Source organism: Lissotriton vulgaris, unplaced genomic scaffold (assembly GCF_964263255.1).
Source record: "Lissotriton vulgaris unplaced genomic scaffold, aLisVul1.2 SCAFFOLD_2633, whole genome shotgun sequence".
In the NCBI taxonomy this organism is placed as follows: domain Eukaryota; kingdom Metazoa; phylum Chordata; class Amphibia; order Caudata; family Salamandridae; genus Lissotriton; species Lissotriton vulgaris.
In genome coordinates, this window is record NW_028253418.1 from 151,097 (window position 1) to 164,832 (window position 13,736).

Below are 13,736 nucleotides of genomic sequence, written 5' to 3' on the forward strand. Positions count from 1 at the left end.
GCCCCACCCCACTGTGGTGTCAATGGAAAGAGTAATTTCTTTAGGCAATCATTGTCTGTCCTGAAGATGAACCGATATTGTGTATGGTTCGAAACGTCGTCGACCTGAGTGCACTAAATGCATAGTTGACTAGAATTGTTCATGCATATGTGTATACTTGTGGATTGTCTATTTATGATTTATGATATCTAGATGACCCAACCTTGCCTGTTACTTTTACGTTTTGTTTGTGTCCCCAATGGGTTAGTCGGACATCGGCTGGTGTCCCACTTCCATCACACTGTGTGTCATATTTCCTTGTGATCTTCCTTATTTAGTTATTAAACTGTCCGGCTGGACAACTCTTAAAAAAATATAGTCCTATTTAGTCTATATTTATTGTCTCAACAATTTCCCTTTAGTCTAAGGACCACTAAGAATAAGAGTGGCAAGAACTTCCTCAGCATCTTCAGGATCGCAAAACACCTACCGGCCAGACCAGACACCTGAGCCCTGAAAGAGAGGCTGTTGTCAATCTGGAACCCAGATTTTTAGCAGCCCCTGAATCGCTGGCAGTAGGGAACATGGCAGCAGGCCACCATTCCTTCCATCTGGGGTCCGCGGGCAGCCGAAAAAAAGCACTTCGGACTTGTCGGCGTTGCACTTGAGGCTGTTGCGACTAAACCAGTCAAACACAGCCCCAAGGCAGCCCAAAATGGACGCCCCATCAAAATCGCGGCCCCTGTCGCAGGTGAACAGGAGTTGTGTGTCGTCTGCATACGACACGATCTGGGCCCCAAAGTCCTCCGCCAGTGCCGCCAGAGGGGTCATATAGATGTTAAAGAGCGAAGGGCTCAAGATTGAGCCCTGCGGAACTCCGACCTCCAAAGGCGGCATAGCGGCAGAAAAAGGTGGGGCCCAGATTGTTTGCTGGCGATTCGAGAGGAAAGACCTAAACCATCGGAACACCGTCCCCCTCAGACCAACCTCCCAGAGTCTAAAAAGGAGGCGGTCATGGGGGACGGTGTCGAAAGCAGCGGAGAGGTCAAGCATCACCAACATGGCTTTGCCTCCCCTGTCCAAGGTTTCCTTAATAGCCTCGGTGACCTCGAGCAAAGCTGTTTCGGTGCTCAGATTGGAGCGGAAACCGGACTGCGATGTATGGAGTATGTTGTTCGTCTCAAGAAAGTGGGACAGGGTAGTATGGACATGTTTCTCGACCACTTTCGCAAGTGCTGGCAAGAGGGAGATTGGTCTGTAGTTGGCATGGGATTCGGGATTCAGGTTGGTTTTCTTGAGTAGTGACAGAATGAGTGCCTGTTTCCAATGCTGGGGAACCTCACCCGTACTAAGCGAGAGATTGAGTATCGGGTTAATAAGATGGTTGAGAGTAGGAGCCATTGGCGCGAGGAATTTAGCAGGACACGGGTCGAGCGGGGAACCAGATTTCAATTTGGAGAGGAGATCTAAGGAGGCCTGTAAGGTCAGAGAAGGAAAGTTTCCAAGGGCAGGGCTCGCAGAAGTCGGGCAAGGATCAAGAGACCGTGATTTAAGAGTAGTGCACGTGTTGGTAGTCCCAAAGGAGGCCTGGATGGTCCGAATTTTGCTGGCAAAGAAGTCAGCGAGTTCGGAGATCCAGGACTCCGAATGCGTGTTTCTAGGAGTGCACCACGGATAAGCCCTAAGGATGAGATGATGTCATTGGGTTTTATACTGTCAGGGTCATCCACCTTGTCCATATGAATATTAAAATCACCTAGGAGCAGACTTTATTTAATCTTGTGGCCAGGATTTTGGCGTATAGGTTGTAGTCTAGGTTAATGAGTGATATAGGGTGGTAGTTTTTGGGTCATTGTGGGTCTTTGTTTTCCTTCTGTATAACTATTATGTTGGCCTGTGACATAGATGGTGTAACTGCCCCCGCCTTTCCACAGTGGTTGAAGACTTTCCCCTCATTTTACAACACAGAGAAAATAAACATTAGTCTTCTGTTGCACTGTTACTAAAGGTTAAAGCCTGTGAGTGCTCTTTGATAAAAACTTTAGTAGCCAGAAATTGAAGTATGTGTTAGCAGGAGTAAATGGGTTTGGAGTACGGCGGTTGCCGTTGGGTAGACCCCTTGAGTTGGAACAGATAAAAATTCACATAAAATATAAACATTACAAACTGAGTGTAGTGCTGAGAAGTAAAAGTCATCTCAGGGTCCCTCTGAAATGTAAGTGTTTATATGTAGGTAAAGTGAAGAATACTTTTAATTAGTTACTGTACATTCTTAGCTTCATTTCTAACCTGCCACGGTGCACACAAACAGTAATGTTCAGATGATGATTGTGGTGACCGGGCTGTACCCCTTGATGGGATCCGATCATGGGATTCTCTGTGGGTGGTATGTTTAGTGGGAGGTACAGGGTGGCAGGCCTGGAGACACGCTGTTCTTGCTGTGCCCCACATTCCTCTAAGATGTTCTGATGTTTGTGCTTCCCTCCTACAGTGCTGCATTCATAGTCAGAGGGGTGTGTTTTTGTTGTTGTTTTTTTGTGTGCATATTTATATAGCGCCAACTCGACCCGAAGGTATTGGAGCGCTTTACATGAGCACCGTATTTACATTACACATTCAGGCACGGGGAGATTAAGTGATTTTCCCAGATATATATATATATGTTTATGTTTGTGTGTGGGAGGGGGTGGATGGGAGTCTGTCTGTCTGTGTCTCCCCTCATCAGTCCATACACGCTGAAATAAGTTCCTATCCAAAGGCAGGCGCCTCAGCTGTCCTTAAATGAACACTCCCGTTTTGTCCCGCAATCCAGCTCCTCTTCCTCACAGCCCAGGAGGTGCTGTCTGTTGTGTCGGGTGATCTACACTCAAGGGGGGGTCTAACCCTGGCTAGGCCTAACACGTGGCCCTAGAATAAACTCAGCCGGACACTGGGAAATAAGGTTGCTTGGTCGGTCGGCGCGTGTCTCTGAACGCCCTCTCACGTGCTCGACCTCTTTTTATTATAGGGCGGTCACGTGACCAACTTGTCCGCCCCTCCGGACCTCGGGGGCGGACCCTCGGGGACACAACATTCCTCCTAAAACAAGAAAAACAACAAAACCAAAAACATACTGCAATATTGCAAACATGGTCTGATCGAGCCCACTGTCTCATTAGCATCGGGACTGATACCTTCAGCGTCTTTCACAAATGCTAGCGCATTCAGTTCAAACATGGCGGGCACACGTATAAATTAGAACAGTCTTACGTAAAGTAGTCTCTCAGCCAGCTGGAGGGGGTGGGGTTAGCACGTAACTTGCGCTGGGACCCTCGCTGAGTCATCGGCTCTGTTCCAGTCTCCACCTCTTGGCTTGGCGCCTCATTGTCGGCCCCCTCCGGATCTGGGGCCTCATCCAGGGCCTCCGAATCTCCTCCCACATCCTCACCAGGACCCGGCTGCTCGGCACGTGGCCGGACCTCGTGCTGGGATGCTGATTCACCAGGCGATAACATAGTTGCAGTTTCGGTTTCTCTGTCGCCTTGCTGGCGCCTTGGCTCGCTGCTCGCCGGGTGGTAGAGTTTGAAATGAGATACGTTGCGAGTTACCTTGTCTCGCCCTCGAGTAGCTGTGATGCGGGTGCCCTTCACACCACTGACTCGCCATGGTCGTCTTTCATAACTGAGTTTGAATTTTCCCCCAGTGGCCCGATTTTTTATGAGCACTAAGTCACCTCTTTTGAAGTGGGGGGCCACAGCCCTCCGTTTCTTGCTGATCTGATCATAAGCGGCCCGCCTCCTCATTTCTACAGTCTGTTCCTTTATCAGTTCAGGTGCCCACTGGGGATGATGAGGAATGGAGTCCGTTATTACCCGCCCTAGGAGAAGGTGTGCAGGAGCTACCCCCGTTGTAGAGTGAAGGGTCTGGCGGTAGCTACGGAGAAAGGTGAAAATGGCAATCTCCACGGACTGTCCTTTATCATGTGCAATGCGGATTACTTTGTTTAAGGTCCTCATGAATCGCTCAGCCTCTCCGTTGGCCTGAGGCCACCTTGGGGTGATGCGCCTGTGGCGAGTTCCTAGGGATGAGAGATAGTCTGCAAAGTCTTGGCCCTGAAATGGCGGTCCATTGTCCGTTCTAAGTTCTTTCATGGCTCCGTGCGTGGCAATGATTTTCTCTATCTTGGGAATCACACAGTCGGCACTGGTGCTGGTGATGATTTCGACTTCCGGGTACTTGGAGTGATCATCGATCATCACTAGCGTGTGCCGTCCATCCGGAAGGCTGCCAAAGTCCATGCTGACCCTTTCCCAAGGGCCTCGGGGCCTGGGTTCCACGATTATGGGTGCTTCGCGGGGGCTGTCACCTGTGGTTTGGCAGGCCGTGCATGTGCGTACAGCAGTTTCCACCATGTCGTCCATTAGCGGGAACCACACCTTGGTCCGCAGCCGGGCCTTTGTTTTAACCATTCCCTGGTGCCCTACATGCGCCAGCTGAACTACTCGGCTCGTCAAAGCCGTCGGGATCACCAGACGATGCCCTCGCAGGAGGCACCCCGCCTCGTCTTCGTTCAGTTCAGCCCTCACGTGGTACAGACCGTCCATGATTTTCTGGGCCTCGGGGGTGAGTACCTTCCAGCTCTCCTTAGCTTTCTGCCAGTTGGCTGTCCGGAGCAGATCTTTGGCCCGCTGTATGCAGGCGTCCTGAGCCGTGGCGCTCACTACTTCTTCCAGGGATATGGGGCGCGGGCATGATCTGGCCACGACCCATCGCACGTAGGCCTCCGTCTCTTCAGCTTCCTCCATCTCCTCTGGGGTGGCCGCCCGGGGGTGTCGTGACAGATAATCCGCCGGATTCTTTGCCCCTGGCTGGTACTCAATGGTACAGTTGTACTCCTGTAATTGCAAAATCCACTTTTCAATTCTGGGGGGTGGTTTGGATGAGGTACCTGAGAACAGCGACAGCAGTGGCTTGTGGTCCGTTACTACTGTGAAGGGTTTGCCATATACATACAGGTGGAAGTGCCGGCATCCCCAATGAATCGCGATGGCTTCCTTTTCAATTTGGGAGTACCTTTGTTCGGTGTCCGTGAGGGACCGGCTGGCAAAAGCGACGGGGGCCCAGTCTATCTCGTCTCGGGCTCTCTGCATCAGGACAGCCCCCAATCCCGCCGGTCCAGCATCTACTGCAATAAGAGTGAAATGTCTGGGGTCAAAGAACGCCAGCGTGGTGTTGCTGGACAGCGCACTCTTGATGGCTTGGAACGCTCTCTCCTGCTCCGGTCCCCAGTTCCATGGCGTGGAGTCTTTAGTTAGCTCACGTAAAGGGAGGGTCAGGTTAGCTAGGTCTCTTATAAAGCGACCACAGTAGTTCACCATCCCGAGGAAGCTTCGGACTTCCGTGACAGTCGTGGGCGGAGGTGCATCTTTGATGTCTTTGACCTTGTCCGGATCAGGATTAACGCCATCGGCCGAGAATACGTAGCCGAAGAACCCCAGCTTGGTCTGAAGGAACTCGCATTTGTCTCGGTGCAGAGTAAGTCCAGCGCTGCGGAGCCTGCGGAACACCTGTGCCAAGCGTTGGTTGTGCTCGGGAATTGTCCTTGCGTGCACCATGATATCGTCACTGACATTGATCACCCCCGGTATGCCAGCAATGAGCTCTTGGATGACGTTCTGGAATACTTCGGCAGCACTGGAGATCCCGAAGCTCAGTCGGGTGTACCTGCGCAGTCCGATGTGAGTGGAGAACGTCGTGATGTTCCGGGACTCTTTATCCAGCACGAGCTGATGGTACCCCGCCCTGAGGTCCAACTTGGAAAACCACCGGGCCCCAGCCATCTCTCCGATCAGGTCATCGATCGTAGGGGCGATGTGTCTTTCCCTTTTGATGGCCGCATTGGGGAGGCGCATGTCCACGCATATCCGGACCGCTCCCGGCTGCTTGGGTTTCCGAGTGACCACGATGGGCGATACCCAGGGAGTGGGTCCGGACACCTTTTCAATGATGCCCGCTGTTTCCAACTTCTGTAGCTCTTCTTCAACCAGTGGCCTCAGATGAAACGCGACCCGCCGGTGTCGCAGGGCCACCGGTTGGACAGTGGGGTCCACATGCAGGTGTATTTCCCGGCCCTTGAATCGGCCAATCCCTTCGAACAGGTCCGAAAAGTCTGCGATCAGTTGCTGCACTGATTCCTCGTGCACCCCAAACGCAAAAGAGACCACTCCCAGGTCTTCTGCCGTCCGGCAACTCAGGAGCATACCTTGGCCTTCCTCCGACACGAAGATGTTGGCACGCGTGATCTTATCTCCGTGCCGGACTGCTGCTTTGAACTTTCCTCGAATACGGAGGGGCACGTCCTGGCCATAGGCAAAAACGGTGATCGGAGTGGGGCGGAGGTCGGGTGGAGTAGCCATGTCTCCATAGAGGGACGCACTCATCAGATTTATTGAGGCGCCCGTGTCCACCGTCGCCATGATGTCCTGATCAGCCACTTGTATTGCGCACTGTGGTAGTGTCATTGTGCGTCGGGTGGCTGTGCCGATCATGTGCACCTTGTGTGGGGACCTTTCCTCCTCGTCGTCGTCCATGTCGCTGTTGCTGGGTCCTCCTTCCACACCTTCAGGCTCCGCCACCGCGTGTACTGTCTGGCGGGGCTTGCTGAACTTTTTGGACCGACACACCTTTTCAAAATGGTTCATTTTCCCGCACCCGGAGCATATCTTGCCCCGTGCTGGACATTCTGGCGCCGGGTGTCTCGGGCCTCCACAGTAACCACATGATTGCGCCGAGGCTCCGCCCTGCGGAGTTGTTGTTCTCTTCACCCATTTGGGCTGTGGGCGGACCTGCAGTTTGTTCACCGGTTCCACTTTCATATTGGCCTGCAGAGCTGCTTCCATGTGGGCTGCCCTGGCCTTGGACAGCTCCTTCGTGCGGCCCAGCGTGAGAATGTCTGGGAGGGGTTTCCCCGACTCCTCTAGTATTCTCTCGCGCAGTTTGGCAGAGGCGCAACCCTTAATGATCTGGCCTCTGATCTCCTCCGTGACATCCTGAAATCCACACGTTAGTGCCAGTTTCTTCAACCGAGAGTGATAGGCGTCCAGCGATTCCTCTGGTAGTTGCCGCGCTTGTCTGAAGATGAACCGTTCATAGTCTTGGTTGGCCATGGGTTCAAAGTGCGCATTGAGTGCATTTATGAGCGTGTGGTGGGTTTTAGGAGTTGCTTCCGTAAGGGTGCGGGCGATGGAATGAATGTCCTTGCCACCAAGATGGAGGATCATGGCACGCTTCTGTTCCTTATGGACCTTGGTGGCCTCAAAGAATATGAATAGCCTGTCCACCCATTCTTTCCATTTCGGTGCTAGAGTGGACGGTGCACCTTCCACCACAAACGGCTCAATGGGCGGAATATTAGCCATCGCTTTGGACGCCCGGGAGGATGTCCGTGGGCAGCCGGGATGTAGTCCAGCGGCAGCCGGAGCGCCAGACACCCCTCGCGCGACCAATCACGCTCCTGCGCGCTGCTGATAGATGCAGGCCAGCGCTGCTCACCTGAAGAGAGCCAGGGATCAGAGTATTTCCTCCAGGCAGGCAGAGCGGGGGGTGTGTGGGGGCACGGCACGAGCACCGCGGACACGTGAAAGTGCCCGCAGCCGCCTCACCCCACCAGGGACACACACACGCACCCAGAGCGGGGAATCGATCACCACCCTCGTCGCCAATTGTTGTGTCGGGTGATCTACACTCAAGGGGGGGTCTAACCCTGGCTAGGCCTAACACGTGGCCCTAGAATAAACTCAGCCGGACACTGGGAAATAAGGTTGCTTGGTCGGTCGGCGCGTGTCTCTGAACGCCCTCTCACGTGCTCGACCTCTTTTTATTATAGGGCGGTCACGTGACCAACTTGTCCGCCCCTCCGGACCTCGGGGGCGGACCCTCGGGGACACAACACTGTCCTCTACTTCTAGGCGTATTCCGTCTTGTAGGAAACAGCAACAAACCTTTGTTAATGTTTCATCGGCGACTCTCAACTGATGCTGCTCAGATCCTTCTCGAGGTCCACGAAGCAAACAAGCATTGGAATCTAGGGGTCGCAGCAGGGCTGATGCGTAAAAAGTTAGAGCCAGGGCCTTTCTCGGAAGGTCCACAGCTCGCGCCACCACCAGCGCTGCCAATGACAGCCCCAGCACAACTGATCACCGTCTCACTTCTTCAGTATGACAACTCTGACTACTCTAGGCCCCGGAGGCATGGAAATGGCACTGGTGGCAGATATTATTCATTTCTTAATGTGTGTTGAATTATTAAATACAGTGTCACGCTCTTCTGAAAACTTGATAGACAGCGCCACCATGTGGTAAACTGTCATCCTCAAACTCTTTATTTCGGTAAAAATACCATAAAAGAAACAAAGATTCGAGGGATAGGTTTCTCACATATCAGTCTAAATGCATCAGTGCACATCGCTGATAAAAACAGTACAAATTAAAAATAACATCACGTTAAAAGTTGAGCTAACAAACGTTAAAAGTCATGAAGTTAAAAGCTACAAGTGCTATGTGAATCTCGGTTTTCGTCGCAGGTTCGAACCAGGGGCGAAACACAGGCCCCCGCAGCCCACGCAGTGCGGGGGGCCTGGGCCACGTGGTGCGGGGGGCCCCCGTGCTCCAGGGGGCCCTATCACTGTGCACTGCAGAGCCAGCAAGCAAGGCTCTTCAAGTATTCAGAAATTAAATGGTGCGCAGGGCCTCCCCATTAATTAAATGGTGCCGTGCGCACGCCCGGGCCCCGGCCGGGCCTCTGAGACTTTTCTTAATCAAATTGTGCGCAGTTGACTCTGCGGCTGCGCGGTCTTCAGCCACTATGATTAACATTATAGGCCTGAATAGAGCCCCATCTCATGCTAAGCCGCGCGCGCAAGGAGTTACATTTAAAATGAACTGTTGAAATTAAAATCACCTCAACCCCCCCCCCCCCCCCCCCCCCCTACCCTTGCACAGGCCTCCGTGGCCTGCCTCGCTCAGCTATCTGCTGAAATGATGACCTCACCCGAACAACCCCCTCCACTACGTGCGCCTCGGCAAAACTTTCAGAGGGAAACAATCCTACCCGAGAGGCGAGCCATGCCGGTGATCTTTCTTTACTTAATCAGGTTGGGTGCATGCGTGCTCTTGATTCATGCCATATCTGTTCCAGTGACAATGACATTTAAATGAAATGTGTCCTGAGGAACGACGCAAGACTTCTCGTCAATAAGGTAACGTGGTGTGCCAAATTATTTTTATGTGCTAAGAGTAATAAGAATTGGTTTACACTTCCCTTACACGAAAAGTGCTAACATGGGCTGCATGTGCACATCATAAACTTGCAGAAGCTGCAGTGTTCTTACTGAGCTGCATCCATAAAAAAAAGTTCTTAGTAGAAAGATGAAAAGCGTGATCCCCGTTCATTGCAGACCTCTTCCCCTCACTGTTGAGGATATGGTTATAAGAGGCGTGCTTTCCTGAATTATGTTGGAACAAAATGCGTTCCGTGAATATTTAAAGACATTTGTATTGAGGAAATACTAAAGCGGGGAAGGGATTACATTGGCATAGAGGTGCAGTTTGTGCAGTTTGAAAAGTACTGTGAAATACAGTTGCATATTAATTTAAAGTAAGTGTGTGTCTTGGATTATATAAAGTGCATTGACACCCTGTGACAGTGTGCTTTATAGAAAGGGGCAATGATAAATGTGTAACTTCTAGACCGTTTCAGAAGAATGTAGACTTAAACACTACGAAGCCTGCTGCACTAGATAGCCGGAGGCCTGCTGAGCAGGGAAAGCCTAAAATTCGAGCTAAGAGTAAGGCAGGCGTCTTGTGCACGCAGAGTCTGAGCCGTGGGGTTGTTGCCAAATTTGAGGCGGGCTGCACACAGAGTTTGAGGCCTGGGAGCACTGTATGCAGACTGACGCTTGCTACACACAGACGTCCATCCGCATGTTGGCCGAGTCTGAGGCATGCTGTTTAAGAAGGCTTGCTGCACACAGCTATACCTTGCACACAGACGCAAGCCTCCTGCATACACACAGCACCACACGGCTGCAGACTCTGTGGTGCCCGCTGCCACACACAGAACAAACCTGCAGTAAGACAGTAAGACCTGCTGCCAAAAAGGTAGTGCAATAACTGCTGGACAGTTTGAGGCCTTCTGCACACAGGACCGAGACCTGATGCCTGCAGTGCTCTGAGTCAGGCAGAGATCAAGGGCACACCAAACTCAGCGGTCGCTAGTCTGTCTGCACAGCTGTGTCACTCATTTAATTTAATTTTAGAGGAGGGTGTTGGTGCAAGTTCTGATATTTATGTTTCCCTTTCTTTTTATCGCTTGATTATGCTAGCTAGAAAGTGTCACTCATAGTTGCTGAATGTCACTCATAATTACACTGGAATTATGAAAATGTCACACATAGCAATCTAAAACCTTGGCAGCTATGTGAACTTGGAGGTGGAGGCCAGCTGCCGCACTGGTTTGTGGGTGGCGCCGGAATGAAAAATTGTCTAGCATTCGCGACAAAGAATTTTCAATTCTATTAAGGACACGGAGGCGAGGATTATGCTTCTCTTATCTTTACTGGCAAAACAGCAGCCAATAGAAACTTTAAACTTGCATGACCCCGGAAGGACAACCCCCTCCACTAGTCTGCACCAATCATTAACAAGTCCTTCACAATAATAGTCCATGAAAAACCGGAACCTTCCTCTTTCTTTGCGATGTCCTCCGCAGTCCAACCAAGACTGTAGCCCAACGTGGCAACCATCGCATTCTCTTGTCCGACGGGGAAAACTGCTCCACCGCTGAGGTCCCACTCAGTCCACAGGAGTCATATTCAGGTCTGTTTGTGCTGATCTCCTGAAACGAAAAAATATGTCGTAATGGCTATTCCAATAACCAGGAATACAACAAGCCATAACATCATTTGGGTGGGAAAATATACATCACATCTTCAAACGATATATCAATGACATCATTGGCACCCGGGTGGGATAATCCTCGCCTCCGTGTCCTTAATAGAATTGAAAATTCTTTGTCGCGAATGCTAGACAATTTTTCATTCTATGTCAGTCCACGGAGGCTCTGATTATGCTAGTTTAAAGTGTCTCAACCACCACCGAGGCCACATCCACAATAGGCTTATGATAAAACGTTTTAAAAGTAGATTCAGAGGACCAATCAGCCGCAGTCATGATGTCCTGAAACAGAGAGCCGGCACCAAAGGATTTAGAGGCCATAGCCCCCCTCACAGAATGAGCTCCAAACTTGGAAGAATCAATACCCGCCAGGTTCAACAACCATGAAACCCACCTGGCCAGAGTAGCATTAGCGACTGGGCGGAAAGGACTCTGCAGAGAAATCAATAATTGACCAAAATCATTCCTAAACTGTCTGGTACAATCCTCATAAACCTTCAGACATTTCACTACACACAATTTGCTGTGGTGAGGAAAAGCAGGGTAAGAAATACATTTTGAAAATGTTTTTGTACGTTTTGAAATAGTAAAGGAAACTCCTGGCGGAGTAAATACTCTACCTGCCAAATCCAGTGCTCGAATATCCGAGACTCGTCTACAAGAAATCAAGCATAACAACATCGTAAGCTTCGCTGAGAGCTGCTTCCTGGACAAACCCTCATTAGCCGGCCACGCCGACAAAAAACGCAAGATGATGGAAACATCCCAAAGCTCCGTATACTTCGGTTGCGGAGGATTCAGCATCCTGATCCCCCTGACAACCTTACACACCAGAGGGTGTTCCCCACGTGCGGATGTCCCGCCGAAATGGCTGACCGGAAAGTGTTTACTGATCTGTATGCCAAGCCTGAACGAGCCAAATCTGACAAGAAATTTGCAATCATAGAGATCTGAGATCCCACCGGATCTCCCTGTCGCTCGTGACACCAACCAACCCATCGTCTCCAAGCAGACTCATATCGCTTGTGGGTGGAAGGCGCCCATGCGAGTGTGTCTTGAGAAACACCCGGCATTTGCCAACGTCTCCTGAAAGTCTCCACGCCATGAGAGAAAACTGGTCCAGAAGTACCAGTGGATGTCGAAGGCCCACCGGATCTGTCAGAAGATCTGGAAACGATGAGATCCGCACCGGGGGTGCGCACGTCAGACTCATCGCGACCGGAAACCACGCTTGTGTTTTCCAACACGGGGAGATCAATATCACTTCGGCCTTCTGTCTCCGGATCTGCGCAAGGACCCTCGGGATCATGATAAACGGTGGAAAGGCATAAAGAATGCCCATCGTCCATGACTGAAGAAAGGCGTCCGAGCTGATCGCCAGGGGATCCGGACGCCAACTGAAAAAATTTGGTAGTTGTCTGTTGAGCCGTGAGGCAAACAGATCTATCACACATGGACCCCACAGGTGGTCCAAGGCCTTGAAAATTCTGGGATGCAGCATCCAGTCGCTGGCATCCCTCAAATACCGCGAGTTCCAGTCCGCTGTCACGTTGACTGAACCCGGAATGTACTCCGCTGTAACTGAAATCTGTCGATCCAGGCAATAATGCCAAAAATCCTTGGCAATCTCCGCTAGGAGACGAGACCTGGTGCCCCCTAGGCGATTGATGTATCGTACCGCGGACACATTGTCCATGCGAAGTAGAATACAACACGAAACCTTCTGCGGGGAAAGAGTCCGAATTGCAAAAGAACCCGCTAGGAGTTCCAAACAATTGATGTGGAGTTTCAACTCGTCGCGGGACCAACGGCCCACGGTCTCCACTGAGCCGCAGCGGGCTCCCCAGCCCCATCGACTCGCATCCGATTCTATCACAACCTCTGGGGTGGCAGCAAAGATGGCTCTGCCGTTCCAGGCTTCCAGATGCTCCAACCACCAGTTCATCTCCGTGCGTGCGTCCGTCGATAGTCGAACCTGCTGGGCGTAAGTCACACCCTTGCGAAGATGCAACGCCTTCAATCGTTGCATCGCCCTGTAGTGCAAGGGACCCGGAAAGATCGCTTGGATGGACGAGGCCAACAGTCCCACCAGGCGAGCCAAAGTCCTCAAGGAAATTGTCGGAGATGCCAACGCTCTCCTCAACTCCTTCTTGATCGCCAATCTCTTCTTGAGTGGGAGGAGTAATTGGGCCTTCACCGAATCTACTTGGAATCCTAAGAACTCCATTGTCTGTGAAGGTGTCAGAATGGACTTCTGCACATTCAACAGGAACCCCAGGTCCTGAAGAAGACAAATTGTCCAAGACAAGTGGAGGGATACTATCTCCGGAGAGGACCCCAGAATCAGGATGTCATCTAGGTAGATGATCATCCTCACTCCCCTCTCCCTCAAGTACTGAACCACAGGTTTCATCAGTTTGGTGAAACACCAAGGAGCGGATGAGAGGCCAAAAGGCATGGCGGCAAATTCGAACCACTTGTTGCGCCATTGAAATTGAAGAAAACGTCGATGCGGTGGAAATATGGGCACCGTCAGGTAAGCGTCCTTCAAATCCAGACGTACCATCCAATCGTGCTCCAACAGGATGTCTCGCAGTAGGTGTATGCCTTCCATTTTGAAGTGTCGATACACCACCCATGCGTTGAAATCCTTTAGGTTTAAAACTAATCGAAAACCCTGGTCTTTTTTGGGGACCACGAAGACTGTGCTCAGAAAACCGTGAGCATGTGGCAGAGATTCCACAATTGCTCCTTTCTCGAGCAAGTCCAGCACCTCCCTGTCTATGAAACTCTGTTCTAGTAGGGAAAAATGCAGTGGCGCGGGCA